This window comes from Pinus tabuliformis, chromosome 9 (genome assembly GCF_031772625.1).
Source record: "Pinus tabuliformis cultivar Carrire ecotype Pingquan chromosome 9, CPIR1, whole genome shotgun sequence".
NCBI lineage: Eukaryota > Viridiplantae > Streptophyta > Pinopsida > Pinales > Pinaceae > Pinus > Pinus tabuliformis.
Window position 1 is genome coordinate 1,945,869,499 of NC_142307.1, and position 16,547 is coordinate 1,945,886,045.

At 40.3% G+C, this 16,547-nt stretch overlaps 1 long non-coding RNA gene across 1 annotated transcript; it reads right to left on the reverse strand.

Annotated features, from left to right (window-relative positions):
• Positions 1–1,873: 1,873 nt before the first annotated feature.
• LOC149156756 (uncharacterized) lies at positions 1,874–2,848 on the reverse strand. The gene is made up of 2 exons (XR_016263482.1): positions 2,481–2,848; positions 1,874–2,274 (listed from the first exon to the last, which is right to left on the reverse strand). It is a non-coding gene; the product is annotated as an uncharacterized LOC149156756 (long non-coding RNA).
• Between the last annotated feature and the right edge of the window lie 13,699 nt (positions 2,849–16,547).

The following is a 16,547-nucleotide window of genomic DNA, read 5'->3' on the forward strand; positions in this document are numbered from 1 at the left end:
GATGACGAGGAGGAGCCATGGGGCCCCTTGTCTGACTCTGATGATGATGATCGAGAGATTGGTCGAGATGATCTTGGCTCCTCTGGCAGTAGCTACTAGCCAGTAGTACTAGTATTGCAGTCTGGTCACCATCACAGTTTACTTTTGTTGTAGAGGCCATTTCTAGCCTCCTTGGTTATTTGTATTTTGTTTTGAGTCTTTGATCATGTATGACAGTTGACTATGTATTGCCATTGGGTACCATTTTGATATAGTGGATTGGTTCATGAGCCTACTTTGATCATATGTTGTCTTCCATCTATATTATAATGCTGTGTGTTTGGAAACATGAATGAAAATCTTTAAAATTATGTTTAAAATATTTAAAATTATGTTCTTTAATAAAATAAAAAAATATTTAAAGTCATTGAAATCGAGCCGGCCGAGTCATTACCGTTTCGGAGTCGGAGTCGGAGTCGGAGTCTTAAAACATTGATTATTACTATAGATTACCAACTTGAAAAGAGATGACAGGTTACCCATCTCATTTGGGAGATTCCATGTAAGTCTTGAACAAGTATAGCTTTTTATTTAAAGTGAACCAGACTGCCAAGGTGTAAAAGGATTTCACCACTAAACATTTTGCTTCTTAAATCAAGGATCTCTGGTTGCATACAATTTTTATGCTCGGGTGCCCCACTTCTTGGTTCATCCCATTGAGTTGAATGGTTAAGGCCGAAAAAGGAGCAATTCTCATTACAAATCCCTGCTGAAAGGTTCACTATCCTCAGCACCATGAAGTGTCCCGTGTTGTGAACTATCCAAACAGGTTCTCTCATCATAGGCAAAAAAGGATAATGACTCTACAAGTCTCTACCAATCTATCAAAATGGAAAAATCAACATTCGATTGAAGGGACCCTTAAAAATCCAGAAATTATGCAGGAATACAATTTTCATTTCCTATGACTGAGAATTTAACATGCCTGTAGCAAGACATCTTTGCAGGTGTTGCATGGGTTTGAAGAGAATTAGGGCCATCTACAAATGATCAACTACAGACAACACAGTCCTTTACGATACAAGCTCTGGGTGATCCTCATAGACATCTAAGTTAAAAAAAATGTTCAGTAAGAGAAGTGCAGAATATAGGTCATTTTACTCTACTGGAATTTACTTTAAAATCAGTTATAACCAACTCTAAAAATACAGTCCATCGTACCTGATCCACTGAAGGTGGAATCCAGGGATTTGAGATTTGCAAATATGGTGTCCATCTAGGACAGCATATGAACAATGGCACTCGTTTTCTTGTTGTAAAATATATAATTTACTCTCTGTTTAACATTTGTGGTATGCACTATATATATCATGCATTAAAATAACTCCTCTCCTACTGACAAAGATCCCATGCATCAAAATAACTCCTCTCCTGCTGACAGAGATCCCATGTCTGGCACATACGTTGAGGTCGGTGAAGGTTTATTGGTTTGGATTCATGCCTTCCAGATTCATTCGAGTAAATAGATTTAGTACTTTCCCTTCAGGTCTATTATGAATATGCCCTCTTTATTGGAATCAAGGAAACAACAATTTGTTCGGGCATTTTTTTCAAACAATTGAATGGTTTCCTTTGTTCTCACATTGTCACAATATCTTGCAATCATGGTAGTCTATGAAAAGGAATTTCATTCTGGCACATCATCAAGCAAATAGCATGTTTTATCTATTCCACATCATTGGGCATATCTTCCCCCATTGTATCCCACGAAACAATATTTCGTTCATGCATTTCAGCAAACAGTTTGGATGCATCCTCTATTTTCCCATCTGTAGGTGATCCAGGAATCATCACAAACCAGGAAACCATATCTCAGCCAGGCATTTTATCTAAATCATGTGAGCATAATTCATACATTGATTCCTGGCTACATTCTCCATCCTGGGATTTGCAAGATCGCCCTCATGGTAGTCAATAGTTCCAAATCAATCCATTTTGAACGTTGAAGTCATTCGGATACCAAACCCCCATTTTTTGCAAAGCATCACGAAATACACGCTCTGCAGTGGGGTTCTAACAAATGTTGCCATGGAAAACAAGGAGTACCCCACAAGTCTTAGAGGTTGCAGGTGAATCAGACGCCATGGAATTGAATGCTTCTCCTCATCATCCTGGTTTGCTGAAAGTTCGGATTACACATCCACATTTTGCCCTATAATGAGATGATAAAGTCGTGGGGTAACACAATAGGTGAATTTGCAATCATTTGCGGTGGAGAAGACTGCAGAGAGAAGACTGAATTGAAGAAGAACAGGCAATTAATGGGGTGCACACCATCAACCTCATATACCACCCGCAACCATCACCCAATTCTTAGAGAGACAGTGTGCTACTTTATTTAGAGGTTTCACGAAATAGTTCAATTCAATTTCAATTTCTCTATTGTAATCTCTTGTTTGGAACATGTAAACACTCTAATAATGAATAGTAATAGTACTAACCTTTTCAGCTTCCCGACGCGCTAACAACTTCGATGCTCAGAGACAACGCTACCAGCCTACCGGGTTATTGGCAGAAGCCATTTGCAAACCATTCCACATGCTCAGCATTCATCACTGTTAGAAATTATTTACGTCATTCATACCCAGACTCATAAAGTTGGTTGTCCTTGAAGTTGAATAATTTCTGAATATGGAAACATTCACCCTGGAATCCTCTGAATTTGGAAGAATTTCTTATAGTAACTATACTCGTCCTTGAGATTGAATTCTCAACGTATAAGATATCATTTCTTCTAACAGTTTATTTGCGCATCACCTTATATGTATTATTTTTCGTTATTAAACATCTTGTCAACAAACTCCTTGCGTTTTGGCTTGGGCAATTTTCCAACCGGTTTGTGCAAAAAGTCCATGCTCTTAAATTTCTCATACATTTATAAAACTTGTTATAGAAATAAAGGGATATGCCATGGAAAAGGGTCAAGAAAAAAAGTCTAATGATATCTTAAAATTCTTTTAAGATAATATTTTTGTGGAGAAGTTAAGGATGGGATGGGAGTCACTCGTAAGTAATATAAATTATTTTATGGTATTTTCAAAATTGATTGAGCTTTGCACAATTTTGATGGCAATATCTCTCAAGCGGATAGATAATTTTTCCATTTAATATTAGGGTTGACTATGACTTAAATCTCTTTTTCGAGTGCAAAACTTGAGGAAATGTTTGCACCTCGAGAGATTTGGTCGGATCTAGGTTGGTTATACAATACTATATAATATCTATATTTGTATCTATGTGTCTCTTTCTAGTTCTCTCTCTCTATTCCCCTTCTCTCCTCTCTCTCTTCCCTCCTTCTCTCCTTCACTCTCTCTCTCCATTGCTCCCTGATCAGGTGCTCAGTATTTAGCTCAAGATCCTCCTTCACTCTCTCTCCATCGCTCCCTGATCAGGTGCTCAGTGTTTAGCTCAAAATCCTCCTTCACTCTCTCTCCATCGCTCCCTGATCAGGTGCTCAGTATTTAGCTCAAAATCCTCCTTCACTCTCTCTCCATCGCTCCTTGATCAGGTGCTCAGTATTTAGCTCAAAATCCTCCTTCACTCTCTCTCCATTGCTCCCTAATCAGGTGCTTAGTATTTAACTCAAAATTCAGAGTTCTCAGATTGGCTCGAAAAATGTATGGTTATGGCCGTCTCGTCAAGACGATCGCAACGCAATTTGTTTCGTTGAAAATGGAGTCCGGATGAAGAAGAAAATTCTTGATGTTCATTTTCCTAAACAGCGAAAAAATTTGCATAAAGGAATAGAACGATGACATGACAGTCCAATCAGCAAAGGGAATCTTCTTCAGATTTCATCCAATGGGGCTATGACAAGTGTCACCTCCGGATTTGCCAGTGTGGTTGTGTGAAAAGGAAACTTCCTAGTTGGCTCCAAGGTGGATCAATTATTAAATCCACATTTAAATTAAACCAAAGTCGAAAGGCATATATGTTATATATTTCAAATGGTGCATTAAACCAAGGTTTCAAACTATGGGGATTTAAATTAAACCAAAGTCTGAAGGCATATATGTTATATATTTCAAATGGCACATTAAACCAAGGTTTCAAACTATGGGGTTGCGTATATTTAAATGGAAAAACAATGTGATGGGGGGAGGGCGGGTTTGAACCGTGACCTCCCCCTCCTAATTCCTGTGCATTACCATTAAGCCATAGACAACACGCTTGTATGGAGGCCGCAATGCCATTCATTTATTCCATGGTTTGATGCTGATGGCGGGGTGGTGGGAGCCAGCCCTACGGGCCAACCCCCACCCCATATGACCTCAACCATGCGTCCAAGGGCCAACTAGTGGAAGCGCTTAGTGCTAATCCCATTTTTGCTTAAACTAAATCCGTTTAAACATTAATTAATCACGCTTAAAAATCAGATTAAGTTGGCGACGGATTTGGCGGCATGCCAAATTAGGCGGAAACTACCAGTTTTGGTAGACTTAACTAGAGTCTCTCCAGATTTAGCGGAGGTTTCCTAGGAAAAAATGAATGAAGCATAACTTGCTCAATTTTCGACCAAATTGAGATCAGAAAGAAGTCTTTTTGGCTAATTTGAACCTTTTGAACACAGTGGTGTAGGTATCAAGAGCCATAGAGATTTGTAAATAGCATTTTTTCCACATTGAGCTGATACAAAGGCCCAAACCATGGAAGTTGGACCAAGGAGATGTAGCCTAGGAGGGGTGAACTCCTTCATCAAAACATTGTGTTAATGTGTCTCTTTGATAGTTTGATGCATTATACATGTTTGTTGTTCATTATTCATTTTTGAAGCTATTTTTCTCATTAATGTCTTGTTTAACTTAAGGAAATTTACATGTTTGTAAGCACCAACAACTAAGGAAAACGCAGCACAAAAAACAAGAAGCAAGCACATGTTTATAAATCTGTAATTGTTATTACATAGCAAAACTAATCATACAAAAACATATCACTCTCTTATCACTCCTCTCCCCGCCTCCAACTTCAGCTTTCTCTCTCTCCCCCCTCCTCTCTCTCTTCATTCCTCTCTCCCACCTCCCCCTCTCCGTCTTCCCCCATCTCTCTCCCTCTCTCCCCCCACCTCTCTTTCTTCCTTTGTTAGGGTCCCACCCTAACCCCCTTATTTATGTCATGGGATTACGTCATAGTCAAGAGTCAATAAAGCCCATATTAATATTTGTAAGTGGTTAACCCGCAATTAATGACGGGACCACAGTTAGTTGCAAATGGGCGGTAGTATTAGATAGATGGAATTAATAAAACCCACGGTATTGGCCCGTGGTATTGCATGTATGAGTCATATATAAAGGATAGAGACTCCTTGCGAGGAGTATCGTGTCTTGTTTTTGTAATCGAGCTCTGCTCTATTGGAGGTTGCCCCCTCGAAGAGGCCTGTGAACATTTCTCTCTGAATAATAAAATCATTGCTATTCTGTGTTCTGGGTATCTTTTCTTCGCATATTCTATGTTCTGGGTATCTTTTCTTCGCATATTCTGTGTTTGGGTATTACTTTGCAGGTTAAGAGCATAACAAGTGGTATCAAAGCACTTTCCAGGGCTTGGTGGGATCTCCAATTTTTAGCGAAATTCTTTTGGCTAGAGACGTGTTCCGGCGTATTTAAACCACGGGATCTGTCGTTAAGCGCATAAACCTGCGGATTTGGGGAGGCATGCACGCAGGAAATACAAGAGGTGGTCACGTCTGTTGGACTCCCTTGTAACCCCTGTGGGTACCCCTTCGAGTAGTAGCGCATTAGACAGAACCGCGCACGGACTATCTTCCACATACCCTCTGGGTATATAGGAAGCCCCCTAGCTCCCTTGAAACCTCGCCATAGAAAAACCTTCGGCCGTCTTGTGGCTACAGTACACCGAGAACAGCACTCGGAGAGATTACTCGCCCGTACGATAGGGTAGTCGTGTTGTACGGCTAAGGGTACGGTCGATCCTCCTTAGTTAGAGCCCTGAAACATTGGGCCGAGTACTACTGTCAGACCCTTATGTATATTGCGATTTGTAGCACCTGACACTCCTCAAGACCATAGTTCCCTTTCTATTGGGGGATCACACATCATTTATTCCAGATCAGCAAGTGCAGCAGCAGCAGACATCAGTCCCGCAGCTCCATCAGATCAGCAACAGCAGTTGTCCCACCATTCAGATCTCTCAGATCCACCAGATCGGAGTAGTTGTGAAGGGTTCCTGTACCTGGATATAATTTAAGCAGGACTTTTGGCGGCATTGACATTTTGAGGATTTGGCGACTGCAGTATTGATCAGGAAGGAGTCCAAAAAAAAAATAAAAAAAAAGTCTGAGATCTTCCGGGGCGCTTATAGGTGACCTAGCCCATCAGAATCAGGACGACGAGCTGAGCAAGGTGGTACCATTCAATTTCTTAGTAAAAAATTATTTTAGGCGGTCCCAATTTTTCATCAGGTTGGTGTATGGTAGAAACTCGCGCTCAAGCGATGGCCAATGAAAGGATGGACAAAATTGAAGACCAGGTGAACTCCATCCAATTTTCGGTGAACGAAATACAACATGAGATTAAAGGAATAAGTATCCAGATACAGAATGCACTCTCGAAGGGCAAGGAGCCAGCCCACGAGGAGGCGAATAATCGCCATGAATACCATGAGGGTGAGTCTAGCCACTCTCCCCACATCTGGCACACCCATCCACCACCCAGTCAGCGACCTCCCAAGTTGGATATGCATAAATTTGACGGTTCTCACACGTCCGCATGGCTAGCACAAATGGAGCAGTATTTCCAATTGAATCATATCATAGATGAGGGGACTAAGCTTATGGTGGGCACCATGTACTTGGACAATGAACGATGGCAATGGGGGGAATGGCATCAGCGTTGCAATGGACATTTTCAAAATTGGGCCCAATTTGCCAAAGCTCTTCGAAATCGCTTTGAACAGGAAGACTCTTTTTTGGGGCGTCTCACTAAGCTCCGACAGACGGGTACAGTGGATGAATATATTACTGCTTTTGAAGCCTTAGCCTTCCGCACTAAGGGTCTCACAGATGAGTTCTACATGGAATGCTTTATCAGCGGTCTGAAAGAAGCCATCAAAGCTCAAGTTCTACTCCACCACCCTCCCACGTGGACAGAGGCTTGCCAGGTAGCTCGTAAGGTGGAACATGCATTAACAGCCCAATCCAACCGCCTCAACTTCCCCGCTAAAGGTCGTCCCCCACAGGCTCCCAACACGACTCAGACACTTAAGATTCAAAAGGTGTCACCTGCGGAAATGGCCGAAAGAAGGAAGCAAGGACTATGTTACTACTGTGATGAAAAATATTCCCCGGGTCATAAATGCAAGGAGCCCTAGTTTTTTCAAATAGATGCCACTGACTACAACTCCACCGAGGAAGATCCACCACTTGAGGAACCGGAGGCGATCGAAGAAGATAACCAAAAGGAGATTGTATCTGACGAACCAATTATTTCGCTAAATGCATTGGCAGGCATTTCTTCCCCTCAAACTCTCAAAATCAGGGGTTTTCTTAAACATCGCCCAGTAGTAGTCTTGATTGATAGTGGAAGTACCCATAACTTCATCCATCAAAAGATCGCTGAAGCAGCGCATTGTTTTGTCCGGGCAGTTTCTAACTTCCAAGTCCAAATTGCAGATGGGGGCACAATGAAATGTGAAGGCCGCTGTGAAAATGTCAAACTTCAAATGGGGGATTATCAGTTGAAAACCCACATGTTTGCAATACACATGGGGGGTTGCGACATTGTCCTAGGCGCGGAATGGCTCCGCACTCTGGGGCCAATCACAATGGATTTCCAGGAGTTATATATGAGTTTTAAGCAGAACAACTCCACACATACCCTCCGTGGACTACAGGCGGGAGCCCCCTCTATCATCAGCTCGCATAGGATGGAAAAATTGTTAAAAAAGGGCCATCATGGAGTGGTAGCTCAATTTAATGCCATCTAGGTAGTCGAAACCATGTCTCTGCCAATTCATCCTGAGATGCAACAGATTTTAAATAAACATCAGACGGTCTTTGATAAGCCTCATGAGCTTCCACCCTCGCGAGGGGAACATGATCATAGCATCACATTGGTTCCAGGGGCCCAACCCCCAAATGTGCGGCTATACAGATATCCGTTCACCCAAAAGAATGAAATAGAAAAAATCATCAAGGAATTGTTGGAAGCAGGTGTCATTCGTCCCAGCATTAGTCCTTATTCATCCCCAGTGGTCATGGTCCTCAAGAAAGATGGGGAGTGGCGGATGTGTCCTGACTTCAGGGCCCTCAATAAGTTGACAGTCAAAGATAAATTTCCCATCCCGGTGGTTGACGATTTGCTGGACGAACTCAATGGGGCTCAATTCTTCACTAAGTTGGATCTTCGCTCAGGCTACCACCAAATTCGCATGAAGGAAGTCAACATTCCCAAGATGGCTTTCAAAACTCATGAAGGCCATTATGAGTTCCTGGTCATGCCATTTGGTCTCTGTAATGCCCCCTCTACTTTTCAGAGCCTTATGAATCACCTCCTCAAACCATATCTCTGAAAATTTGTCCTTGTCTTCTTCGATGACATCCTCATCTATAGTGGCACTTGGGCGGCACATCTTCAGCATGTATATCTACTCTTGCAACTGCTCCGCCAGCATAAATTATTTGTCAAGATGTCTAAGTGTTCGTTTGGCATGGAAGAAGTTGAGTATTTGGGCCACATTGTGGGGCGTGAAGGTGTCAAGGTGGACCCCAAAAAGATCCAGGCAATGCAAGAATGGCCTCAACCTAAGACCTTGAAGAGCTTGAGAGGATTTTTGGGTCTAACAGGCTATTATCGTAAATTTGTCTGCAACTATGGCCGCATAGCAAAGCCCCTCACTCAACTCCTAAAGAAAAATTCCTTCTTCTGGAACGAGGAAGCACAACAGGGATTTACCGCTCTCAAAAACGCCATGTGTTCCACTCCCGTCTTAGCACTACCTGACTTCACCAAATCCTTTGTCATTGAATGTGATGCTTCGGGTACAGGTATTGGAGCGGTCTTAATGCAGGAAGGGCGACCATTGGCCTTCACCAGCCAACAACTCAGTGGGAGGAATCTGGGCCAATCTACCTACGAGAAGGAAATGATGGCCATCTTACATGCAGTCGAGACCTGGCGACCTTACTTATTGGGGCGATGTTTCCAAATCCGCACAGATCATCACAGTCTTAAATATTTTTTGGAGCAACGCCTATCCTCCCCACAACAAAATAAATGGTTAGCCAAAATGCTGGGATATGATTATGAGATCATTTACAAGAAAGGGAAAGTTAATAGTATAGCAAATGCATTGTCGCGCCAATTTGAGGAGGAAAGTACTCTGCTCGCAATTTCCCTCCCCATTCCAAACTGGATTGAAGAGGCTCGCAGGGAATGGTTTTCACACACAGGGCTCTACCAACTCATTTCTCAATTGAAGGTAGATCCTAATTCCCGCAAGGGCTACTCGTGGCAGAATGATATTCTTCGCTACAAGGACAGAGTCGTAATATCACCAACATCTACCCTCAAAAGTTGCCTTTTGGCAGAATTGCACTCATCTCCCATTGCAGGACATTCGGGCTTTCAGAAGACGTATGCTCGCACCAGAAGATCATTCTTTTGGACAAGCATGAAAAAGGATGTCCTTACTTTCGTAGCCGAATGTGATGTCTGTCAACGCCACAAAGGGGAAACCGTCAACACACCAGGCACCTTACAACCATTGCCCATTCCGGCCTCAATTTGGATGGAGGTTTCTATGGATTTCATTACAGGTCTTCCAAAGTCAGGGAACAAGTCAGTCGTCATGGTGGTTGTGGATCGACTGTCGAAGTATGCTCATTTCTGCGCCCTACCCCACCCGTTTACACCTACATTGGTTGCTCAAACTTTCATGGATTAGATCTTCAAATTACATGGCATGCCCACTTCTATAGTGTCCGACCGCGACCCGATCTTCACCAGCAATTTTTGGCAGGAACTCTTCAGAATAAAAGGCACTCAACTCAAACTCAGTACTTCATATCATCCACAAACAGATGGTCAAATCGAAGCAGTCAACAAATGTCTAGAAACCTACCTTAGGTGTTTCACTTCAGAAAAGCAACACCTTTGGGCACAGTGGTTACCTCTGGCTGAATGGTGGTATAACACCAACTATCATGCCACCACCAAAATGACTCCCTATGAAGCAGTCTATGGTCAACGTCCACCTTCCCCTACTTCGTATCTCAAGGGATGCTCCAAAGTACAAGCAGTGGATCAACTCCTACAACACCGCACAACCATGCTCGCCCATCTTCGCGAGAATCTTCATCAAGCTCAAAACCGCATGAAGCAACAGGCCGACCAACATCGCTCAGAGCGCCAATTTCAAGAAGGGGATCAGGTATTTTTGAGGCTGCAACCATATAAGCAAACATCACTCAAAGATAAGGGTTGTCAAAAGCTCGCTCCAAAATTCTATGGACCATACCAAGTACTTCAGCGCATTGGAGAAGTGGCTTACAAGTTGGCTTTGCCCCCTACGGCAAAAATCCATCCAGTTTTCCATGTATCGTGCCTCAAGAAAGTGATTGGGAACAATTGCCGAGTTCAAACCAGTCTACCTGAATTAGACGAAGAAGGGTCAATCTGGCTTCAACCTGAACAGGTTCTAGACACACGAGACAAGCACCTGCGCAGCCGCATGATTAAGGAGGTCCTCGTCAAATGGAAAGACACCTCCCCGGAAGATGCAACTTGGGAACCAGCCACTATTCTTCAGCAGTTTCCGCAGCTTCAGCCTTGAGGACAAGGCTAGTCTTAAGGGGGAGGGCATGTTAGGGTCCCACCCTAACCCCCTTATTTATGTCATGGGATCACGTCATAGTCAAGAGTCAATAAAGCCCATATTAATATTTGTAAGTGGTTAACCCGCAATTAATGACGAGACCACAGTTAGTTGCAAATGGGCGGTAATATTAGATAGATGGTATTAATAAAACCCACGGTATTGGCCCGTGGTATTGCATGTATGAGTCATATATAAAGGATAGAGACTCCCTGCGAGGAGTATCGTGTCTTGTTTTTGTAATCGAGCTCTGCTCTATTGGAGGTTGCCCCCTCGAAGAGGCCTGTGAACATTTCTCTCTGAATAATAAAATCATTGCTATTCTGTGTTCTGGGTATTTTTTCTTCGCATATTCTATGTTCTGGGTATCTTTTCTTCGCATATTCTATGTTCTGGGTATCTTTTCTTCGCATATTCTGTGTTTGGGTATTACTTTGCAGGTTAAGAGCATAACATCCTTCCTCTCTCCCACCTCCCCCTCTCCGTCTTCCCCCATCTCTCTCTTTCTCTATCTCCCTCCCTCTCCCCCCCCTCCTTCACTCTGTCTTCCCTCCCGCTCTCTTCTCTCCTTCATTCTCTCTCCATCGCTCCCTTATCACTCCCTCTCCCTCCCCCTCCAACTCCACATCTCTCTCTCCCTCTCTCCTTCTCTCTCGCCCCTCCTCTCTCTCTTCCTTCCTCTCTCTCCCACCTCCCCCTCTCTATCTCCCCCATCTCTCTCTCTCTCTCTCCACCCTCCAACTTTGTCTCTCTCCCCCTCCCCCACTCTTCCCTTCACTTTGTCATCGCTTGGATCCTTATTTAAAATGGATCTATGTTGGTTCTTACTAATACTATTTGTATTATATAAATTTCACATCTTTAAATATAAAAGTGTTCTCATTTTTTATTTTATTAAAACCTTAATTTAATTTCTATGGGAATATTTTTAGTAGTGGCCAGGATAGAGATTTTAGATATATCACAAAATTAATTATAACATTTTTCCTTTTAGCTTCAATTAAAAAAACATTATGAAATTAAATTAAAATAAAATATTTTTATTGTGAAATAAGTTATGGTTGTTGGGCATGTGGTATTAATAAGCCATGGTATTGGCCCATGGTATTGTAACAAGCCCTATTTACAAACTAATAATATCCATGGGATTGTAACAAAGCTTATTTACAAATTAATAGTATCCATGGTAAAGTGGGGGTGAATATCCATGGTTAAAAACCATATTGTTATGAAATATTTTGACTGGGAAATAAATTATCATTTTTTGGCATGTGGTATTGATAAGCCATGGTATTAGCCCATGTTATTATAACAAAGCCTATTCACAAGTTCAGAATATCAATGGAAAAGTGGGGTTGAATATCCATGATTAAGAATCTTATTGTATTGTTATAAAATATTTTGATTGTGAAATAAGTTATGTTTTTTGGACATGCGGTATTGATAAATTATGGTATTGGCCCAATAATTACTAAGATTCATCTCACTAATTAGTAAAACAAGAAGTTTTATTTTCAAACTTTGCATTTAACATAGACAAATAAATAATATTCATGGGGGCTTTATTTTCAAACTTATATTAAATAAATAATTCTTAATTTTTTAGTTTATCATTCTATTCGTTATTAATTTTCAAGCTATTTTTATTTATGGTTATTCATTCCAATTTTTTAATTTATCATTCTATCGTTATTCATTTTCTAGCTATATTTATTTATGGTTATTCATACCACTCGTTAAAGAAGATGTTTTATTTTCCATCTTTGCATTTAACATAAATTAATAAATAATTTTCTAATTTATCATTTTATCATTATCAATGTTTAAGTTCTTTTTATTTTTAAGTTATTTTTATTTATGAAAAACAAATGCATATGAACCACGTTATATATATATATATATATATATATATTTTTTTTTTGTTATAAAAATATTTCCCGTTTTATGTTTTTTAAGGGAATTTTTATTTTAAATCATTTTCATCAAAATGATGTAAAAATGACTATTGTGGATTAAAATATGATAGAACATCATACTCAAGATTCTCACCACATAAATCTTCAAACACTCAACATAATACTTATTTTTGTAACCATATGATTGTTTCATTAGTTTATAAGAATCCTTAAATGATTGGTAAGTAAATTGGCTTGTAATTTGTTTGAATATCTATAATATTCATAGAGATGACTTGCCATTAGAAACTATTTCCTCAAAATGTCATATTAATAAGACCATAGACAATTTAAATTTTTCACAAATGTATGTAGAAAATCTCATAAGAGCTTGATGAAAGAGTAAGAAGATAGAGACAAAAGGTTAGGGACTTAACAAAGAATAAATGTAGCATTTTCCAAAGGGGCAAGAACAACAAGAAAAGAATAAATGTAGTATTTTCCAAAGGGGCAAGAAGAACAAGAGAAGGAGTACCCCCAACAACCTCCCCCCGCTCTTGTACATAAGGGACCAACATTTCACAATAAATAATGAAAAATAAGCTCTTGGAATTGTAGGGGGTTAGGCTTTGAAAATTAATGGTAGAAGTCAAAACTCTAATTAAACAAGAGAAATTCTCAATCCTCTTGCTCTAATGGACAAGAATGGGGGATGAGAATATTCTCTAGAAATGCATTTTTTTATGGCAAAGAAGCACAACTCAAGCAATAAGTTTGTGTGGGGCCTCTGAAGGCCTTTGGTACCATCTAGTCTGATTCATGTTTCCAACTCCTCTCGGTGGAGTGCTCGCCACATTGGTTAGCAACTGGACTTCTTCATACTTTGTCTTAGTAGGTTTGTTGATTATTTTGTAGCATTGTGAGGTATTCTCGCATGCCAAAGAGGTCACCAAATCAGCCTAATAAAAGTAAAATAAAATATTTTAATTTTTGGAGTGCAAGTCGGCCTAGCCAAGTGACATTTTAGCCCATTTGAAAAGTATAAATGCATGATGTGACATTTCATTTTTATCATTAATTAAGCAAGTTTCTTCTTCATTTTTGAGGTCTCTTGGATGGTTGCATGTGAGGAGAAAAGGACAAAATTGACTATTTTTTACTGAGTTGTTTCTCTCTTTGCTTGACCATGTTTGACTAGTGTTGACTGAGTTGTGGGAGGGTCAAGTTTGACTGCATTCCACCATAGGTTGACCAAAATTGACCACAAGAACCACAGGCCAAAGTTTGACCAGTTTGGCTGCAGTCAATCACAAATTAACTGTAGTTGACCACAAGAGCCATAGGGCCAAATTTTACCAGAGTTGATTGGTTTTACTAATATTATCTTGTTGATTTTGACCAGGTTTGATTAGTATTTTTTTACTTGGACATTGGCATAGACTTCTAAATAATTTGGATATGTAAACCTTGTTGGGTTTTCTCCCAAGGTTGGATTTCCAAGGGTAAAATTATTGCCTCTATTGTGCATGGTCGTCTTTCTATGATCTTCACTGTTTCCACCACATTTACTGTTGATTTTTCTGTGTATAATTGCTTAATGATATCAGTATCATAAATAAATTTTTTGAAGATCATTATGTAGTAATTATCATATAAGAAAATCGGTTTCTATTGTGCATCTTGTAGAGAATTCAACATGGAATCATAGCTTTGTTGAAAAAGCAGCCATTGAAGTTAGCCTAAGAAACATGTCTTCAACAACTTGGTTTTGAAATCTCTTGTCAAAATGATATCAAGTCTCAAAGTTAAATATAGGTTAGATGGTGCCATCAAATTCAAATCTTAAAATACCAGGATACTCCTTACCTTGGAAGAAAATGAACGTTAGGATCATGTGGAGAAAGTCATTCCAGAGCCAAAGGGAGCTAAACAGAAAGCCATGTATAAGAAGAAGGAATTCAAGGTGAAGAGAATCTTGGTAGATTCTACAAAGGACCACTTGATTCCTCATGTTGTTGCATTGAAGACTGCCAAGGAAGTATATGATGTTCTAGCAGAATTGTTTGAAAGCAGCAACACTAATAGAAAGTTAACCTTGAGAAATTGTCTTCGTAATGTCATGATGACTAGATCAGATTTTGCACTCTTATCTTATGAGAGTTTCCCATTTCAAAGATGAGCTTATAGCCATTGGAGACACCATTGATGACACAGAGCTTGTTATAGTGACTCTTAATGGATTTCCTTCCTCATGGGAGCCATTTATTCAGGGAATTTGTGCATGAGAAAATTTTCCCAACTTTGATAAGCTTTGGATTGATTATGTCCAAAAGGTCGGATTATTGTCTAGGAATAGCTTGCAGAATTTGTGGTATGAAGAAACTCAAGCCCTTGTTGTTCATACATGTTTAGGAAAATGTAGGAACTTTGGAAAGTTTGATAAGAAGAATACAAGTAGAAAACCTGCTCCAATTCAAGATCAGAAGAAGAAGGATATGTCAAAGATCAAGTGCTCCATTTGTCATGATTTTAGACATTATGCCTCTCATTGTCCTCAGAAAAAAATGAACGAAAAGAAGCATGCATCAACAATCGATGTTGATGATGATGAACATCAGCAACTAAAAAAGACAAAAGAATACTTCCTTTGACATTCGTTAACAATTCTCTACAACCCTCAACAATATTCTTTCTTAATCAAGAGATAAGTAATTTCAATCATATTTTTCTCCCTTAATTATTTTATTTGGTCAGCCTCTTATCTTTGTATGTTTCTTGGTTATGATTTTTCTTCCATGGCCTCCTAAATGAGGTTTGCGGAAAGGAAGAATAGGTACATTGTGGAGGCTACCAAGGCAATGATTCATGTAGGAGGGAGCAACATCATGAACTACAAAGCAAGATTTGTGGCAAGAGGGTTTTCCCAAAATGAGGGAGTGGATTACAAGGAGACTTTTGCTCCAGTCATTAGATGGTCATGTTCCTGTATGGCCTAAGGGATCGAGCACAAACTCGAGAGGAATAATTGGTATTCAAGAGGGAGAATTGTACAGATCATTATGACATACAGGACCATGTCAAATGACTGGAAGAGCTTCCAGTTCCGAGGGAGAAAATAGTGAAGCAAAGTGGAAGGAGCAGCCTTCCAAGAGGATGTCATGGGTTGAGATTGTCAAACAATATGCTCAAAGACATGGTCTCTAAGATTCGTATGCCTTCTATGAGGGGACCATATCAGACAACATAGTATGCTTCAGTGATAGAGCGAGCAACAGTGGCAGAAGGATTCGCTTCCATGACAAAGGAAGCAGCCAGGATTACCACTAGAGGATTTGCTTCAGTGTTAGAGGGCGTTGGCCTCAGAATTCAAGATGATGGATCTTAGCCTAATGCACTATTCCTTGAGACTGGAGGTTTGGAAGAGATCTAATGAGATCTTCCTTGAACAAATGAATTACATTTTCCAGATTTTTAGGAGATTTGGTATGATGGACTGCAAGTCCATGGCTACACCTATGGTGACCAATCTGAAGAAGCTGAGTGATTCCACTTCAAATTCATATTTGGTGGATCCCACGATGTACAAGTAGTTAATTGGATCCTTGATGTACCTAGTTAACACCAAGTCAGATATTTGCTTTACAGTGAGCACCCTGAACCAAGTTTACGGTTGAGTTGAGGCATGTACATTGGGTTGTAGCAAAGCATGTGTTGAGGTACCTGCATGGTACAGTTGGATATGGTTTGAGATATGTCTCAGGTGGTGAAGTGAGGTTGCAGGGA